This window comes from Ixodes scapularis, unplaced genomic scaffold, assembly GCF_016920785.2.
Source record: "Ixodes scapularis isolate PalLabHiFi unplaced genomic scaffold, ASM1692078v2 PGA_scaffold9__187_contigs__length_104089568, whole genome shotgun sequence".
NCBI classification, from domain to species: domain Eukaryota; kingdom Metazoa; phylum Arthropoda; class Arachnida; order Ixodida; family Ixodidae; genus Ixodes; species Ixodes scapularis.
The window spans coordinates 82,622,681-82,628,360 of NW_024609884.1; the positions used below are offsets into that span (position 1 = coordinate 82,622,681).

At 44.2% G+C, this 5,680-nt stretch overlaps 1 long non-coding RNA gene across 1 annotated transcript; it reads right to left on the reverse strand.

The window, feature by feature from the left end:
- Positions 1-260: 260 nt before the first annotated feature.
- LOC115315262 lies at positions 261-2,419 on the reverse strand. The gene is made up of 3 exons (XR_003917696.2): positions 2,383-2,419; positions 2,028-2,175; positions 261-1,261 (listed from the first exon to the last, which is right to left on the reverse strand). It is a non-coding gene; the product is annotated as an uncharacterized LOC115315262 (long non-coding RNA).
- Positions 2,420-5,680: the final 3,261 nt, after the last annotated feature.

Consider the following 5,680-nt stretch of genomic DNA (forward strand, 5'->3'; position numbering starts at 1 on the left):
ATATACGTATGTAAATATGTAAATGAATTTTTCTGTCTCCTTGCCAAGCTCCGCCCATTGGTTGAAGTATAAAGTGGTTTGGCTGTGGTGTCTGTGTGAAGAGGCCTTCATCTTTGAACCCAGTTTTCCAGCAGGTGGCGCCAGATGTATTGGAAATGACGTATTCCGGTTTTGCGTAAGCTGCTGTGCGGCGCTTGCACCCGTACTGGCAGAGCGGGAGTCGCCTTCTCGAAATGAAGGATCGTGACTCTCGTGGCTTCCAAGAAAATAAGAAAACATAAGAAGCAATAGAATCTATTGTTATCAGCTTTTCTTTCGAGACCAGTGAAACGGCATGACTCCAGATCCATGTCGCAATCTAGCGTTTGCTGCAGTTACGCCACGAAGCTTGAAAAGGCATGTGTACTCAGCGCCAGCTGCTTGAAGAAACAACTGAAATATCTTCAAAAGCTGCATTTTTGTATTGTCTAAGACGTCTTAGGACGGCGCCGCATAACCAAGAAACAAAGTCCCTGTTCCAATCCATTGTTTGAAGTGAGAACACGTCTTTCCAAAGTCGGCGACTCCTTTCAACGTTGCCGAGTACGCATTTCTTACCCGTATACGTAATCATCTCCGGACTAAAGTGCACCGTAAAGAAAACTATAGGTTTCGCAAGTTACATTTCGGATATACTTACTATAGTGAATTGCCTGGAGGTGTTTTACAGCTCTGTGAATACACTACGTCGCTTTTATCGAAATATTTTCAGAGTGTTAAAAGTATAGTATAATGAGAACTAATGAGGGGTTAGAGCTGCGAGATCATATTCCACCAGCTGAAGGCTCGCTCAGTTTGCCCTATGGCCTCAGCTTCGCTGTCTTCTCCCTACACTTTCCCGGGGAGGGTAAAGGGCCGATCCACCTGCCATCACATGTTCACTCGTGAGGTCCGTTAAAAGGTTTGTTACGTGAGACATGGACAACGTCAAGTGACACTCGCGTGGCGACCTTGACAAAGTGCGACTGGTTGCACCTCGTAGCTTGTAGAAAAATGATGGCGGAGAAGACGAAAGGGGAAACGTAGTTTCAAAGCAGTTTTTCACGTGTGCCGACCTTACGAAGTGGGGTTGCTAGAAGATCTTCGTCCCCAGCGTCGTAAGATTCTTCCGCACGAGTCTGTCTGTGACGGAGTTGTTGTTTCTGCTGCTATCGTAGAGCTTGAAAGCGTGCAAGATGTACAGCATACCCCGCGCCGCAGATAAACTCTGAGGGTGGCACATCTGAAATTCATGAAAAGATGGCTATATGGTATCAAAAGTGGTAAGGGGTTAAAGGGTGTAGAATAGGTAATACGGCGAGAAGTGCGTCTTGGCCTGGCCCGTGGTATTATAATGAAACGTCAGATATGGTACGATAACATCCCAGTTTGTATGGTTTCGTGCATGGACATCATTTCTGCTAAAGTGAAGTTCCGTGAGCCCGTTAGTTTGGGGGTGGTAGGCGCTGGATACGTTGTGCATTCTGTTAGCCAGACGCAAACGTTCCTCGAGTAGTTTCGCAATAAAACGAGTGCCTCGATTGCTTTTTTATGACTGGGGACGTAATCTCCACTGCGAGGCCAAGGGACCGGAAAATCGCCGCCTGCTCCGATTGGTCGGCGGGGCGGCGCTGACCAATCACAGCAGGCGTTGATGTCCCGGTTCCTTAATCCCGCTGTGTAGATTAGGGCCCCTCACCTGCTCCGTGTTGCATAAAAGTACTGCGAAAATAAACAAAGCACGTGCAAGGTTTTGGGCTGTGGCGGCTGGAACAAATGCTGTCTCGGCGTACATTGTGAGGCAATTTACGGAAACAATTACCCATCTTTTTTTTTTTTTTTTTTTTGCAGACAAAGGAAAAGGGCCGAAGAAATTGATTTCGATAGTCTTGAAGGTCGTTCGAGAATTCGTGGATTTCAAAGGGCCGGAAAACTGGGCGGTTCGGGTCTTGTGCAGTTGACATTAGTGAAATGCGCAAATGTATATTTGCCGATGTTGCGGTACATACCGTTCCAGAAGCATCGTAAGCGGAAGTATGTCTTTGCAAAATTAAGTTGTCCTGCGTTATGGTTGCCGTGGTATGCTTGCGTGATGTTTTCTAAAGCTTCAAAGGAACAACAAGTAGCCAGGGCCACCCATTTGGGTCGTTGTTCCATCTATAGAACAGAAACATCACGATAAGTAAATAAACTAGAGCGTAGTACGGCGTGACAAATCAAGAAAGTCACATCAAGCATTGTATCAATGACCGCATCCTCTGATAGGACACTTGAGCCGCTGCGATGTCAAATGTGTCTAATTTCTTATATTGATACTAGATCTCCTGGTGAAGATTTTGTAGGCGTGGTAAAAAAAAAAAATACCGTATCTCCATGTGGTGAATTATGTTGATTGGGGCGAAGCTCTGGTGGTGCTGATGATACTGATTTTATTGTCCATAGGTAGTGCTGATGGTGCTGATTTTTTATTGTTCATAGGTAGTGCTGAGTTCCGGGTTGAATTTCGACTTCATTATTACTCCTTTATGGTCGATGAAATGCAAAGCCAGTGGTTCTTCTAGCGGATCAGCTTGGATCCGCTAGAAGCCGTGGGAACGCATCTCCACCGCTTAAGTCAACGGTCCATGTCAGAAAGAGAATATGTGGTATGGATCGTGGTTATATACGCATTTGAGCATTTGACCGCAGCGCCCTCTCGCCTATAAACGTTGAGCCAATGCATGCAAAGTTTAACGCGATTATATACGCATTTGACTGCAGCGCCCTCTCCTGTTAGACGTTGAGCGGCTAGGGAGCGGAACTTGCTTTTCCCGCTCCCTTTACTCGAAGGAGTGCCTCTAGCACGTAGACATCTGCTTTGTTTCGTCACAGCGAAAACCCAACCCCAAAGTTGTGCTTGACTTGAGATAACTACACTGATGAAAAAAACAAAAAAACAAAAACGATTCAGGGATTTTTGGACAATGAACAGTCTAACTTACGAAATTTTTTGGTGGGATTTTCGTCGTTAAACCTTTCGTCTTGTTATTGTGTAATTACACTTCTCCGAGCCTCTAGATACGAGACTGAGTAACACGTCAGGGTGCTTTTGAATATCTCGAGGAGCTTCACCATATTAAACAAAATCTAAGAAATCTACTCCCCATCACCTTAAGAAGCACAGAAAAAGAGTTCGGCTGCTCCAGGAGCATTAATTTTGATCGTAAACGAAGATACTTTAACGAAGATACGTTATTTTTTAGAACGACCGCCTTTAAGGCGCAAAATTTGAATGAACACTGAAGGGCCTCAGTAAGGGGATGAAAAACGTCTATGCACCCACACTGACTCAATCCCTGGTAGTATATTGTGCGTGCTGATAGAATTTTGCGAATACACATTGCTTTGAATTGAGTAAAAACCTAAAAATTTAGTCAAAACGGCAACCCAAGCTTCAAGGAGAATGCAAGCAATGTTGTTCCACGCGCCGCACACGCACGTATTCCCCGTATAAAAGATTCGAAGTAAATAACCAAAATAAAGCGTTGACGAACGCGCGTGCGAGATGCCATTTGTTTTAAGCTTTTGCTTTAGAACAATTATTGCTGCAGACGCCGGCACGTTCAGCACGTGGGTGCATAGAGTTATAATGTACGCTAGAGGTTCACCTGGCGCTAGTGTCTATGCGACTTCCGTGACGCAAATTGAAGCAGACAGCAACCAGTCTACTTTTGCGGTGCTCCTGTGCATTCCTATGGGAAAACGAGCGTGCATTTTGTCTGTTCGCCCTAAAATAACATGGAACACTTTGGTTATTTCGGTCGTACCGAATATTATGTGTCTTAATTAACATTGTAAAAGTGTAATTGCTTTAGTTAGGGCATTTTTCTTCATCAGTGAGCGATGTTGAACTTCGCTGCATTTCAGTCCCAAACGTGTGTTCCGCAGCAGGTGTGTAAAAACAAGCGACGATTCAAAGCAAAATTACGATCAAAACGAATATAGAGTGTGTTCAAGGCTCGCCGGCATTCCGGTGACGCTTGTCTATTGATATGCCAGTCCTGTCACCATATGAAAATGATCCCGTTGTGCATGAGCGGATAAAAACCTTCAACGTAGAGAATAAAGTCCGTGGGATATGAAAGGTGTCTCTTCGTATCGTTTTCTCTGCCGGGCAGCTTTTATCGCGCACTTGTTCTCAAAGATGTCTAGCACGCGGGTGATATTTTGAACGTAGAACACGCAGCTTCGCTCAGGACAGAAAGAATAAAGCGGTACTCACTTATTTAAAATCGGAATAGATTACGTGGCCTTCAATTTATTTTGATCGTACATGCGCTGCGAGTTACTGATCCGGTGTTGCTGCTTAGTTCTTGCCGCCGCTCTTGATTTTCCAGATGTCCTTCGTTCGTTTGGCATGTATATCCCCCATGCTGGAAATCGCCGACGCCGCGTTCGCGCTAATAGTGTCCGACAGTGCACATAAATACACGTGCGAAGCCGTTTTAGCACCGTTTTTAGTGCGATGAATTCGAGAGAACAACGCCGTAACTGACCAATTCTTTCGTCGGCCTGACTGAGAAATGTTCCAAACTACCTAGTACGTACGAATTATTTGGGATATTTGCTCTTATGATCGAGCGCAGGGAGAAAATGCACTCACTTTTTCCCATAGAAATGCATTACCGGAAGTCAATTTTCGACTGGTTGCTGTCTGCTTCAATTTGCGTCAGCACACTAGCGCCACTTGAACCTCTAGCGTACATTATAATAACTCTATGCGTGGGTGTGGTGCGGCGCGTGGGTGCGGTGCGAGCGTAGAGTTTTTGGTCACGCATGCGAAAAATCCACGGGACCATAGCCATAAACAGCTTTGCCGTAAAATGACTGAATATATATATACTTCAATTTGAAATTTAATATTTAGCTAATTATCACATTACACAACACGCGTAGCCAAGAAATCTCAACATGCATAGTGCCGACACTCTAAGCGTAGCTCATTTAGTGGCTCTTGATCCTTCTGATCACCAAAGGGATATCTACAGACGCTTTGCAACAGCTGTGCATGAGCGCCGTCATAAACGACCTTTCGTTTTTGTTTCCTTTGATTCTGTTCACTTAACTTCATCATTACCACAGAAGGACCGGTTATTTTTATTTTAGTTCTCACTGTGCCTTTCTCACTAGCATTTTTCTTTGTGGAGCCTCGTCAACGCCCTCTTCAGTGACTCAACATCTCGTTAAGACAAGTGAAGATCAACAATGCCGGCTGTAATCTGGCGCGTTTGCAAAGCGTCTATACATTTACGCAAGAACATATTACCAGGTTGCACGTCCAAGGTTTCGTCAATTTCAGTTATATAAAAAAGTTTAAATATTTTTTTTAGATACTTTTAGTGTCCACCACATTCAGCCATTATTTAAAGAAAATTCAACATAGTTTTCGAATTGTAAAACACGCGTTTAATAAATCGAGAAAACAGCGCATGAAACACAAAGACGAGTAGAAGATGTGGACGGGACAAGCGTTGACTGACAACTCAAAGTTTTTGGTGAAACACCTAAAAACCAGCCACAGCAACCACCTCTAAAAATTATAAAAACAAAGCACTTAAGAACAACAAGATAGAAGCCTTAAGGCAGCACGCGGGAATGACAAGGTAAAATAAAAAGAAGTAGC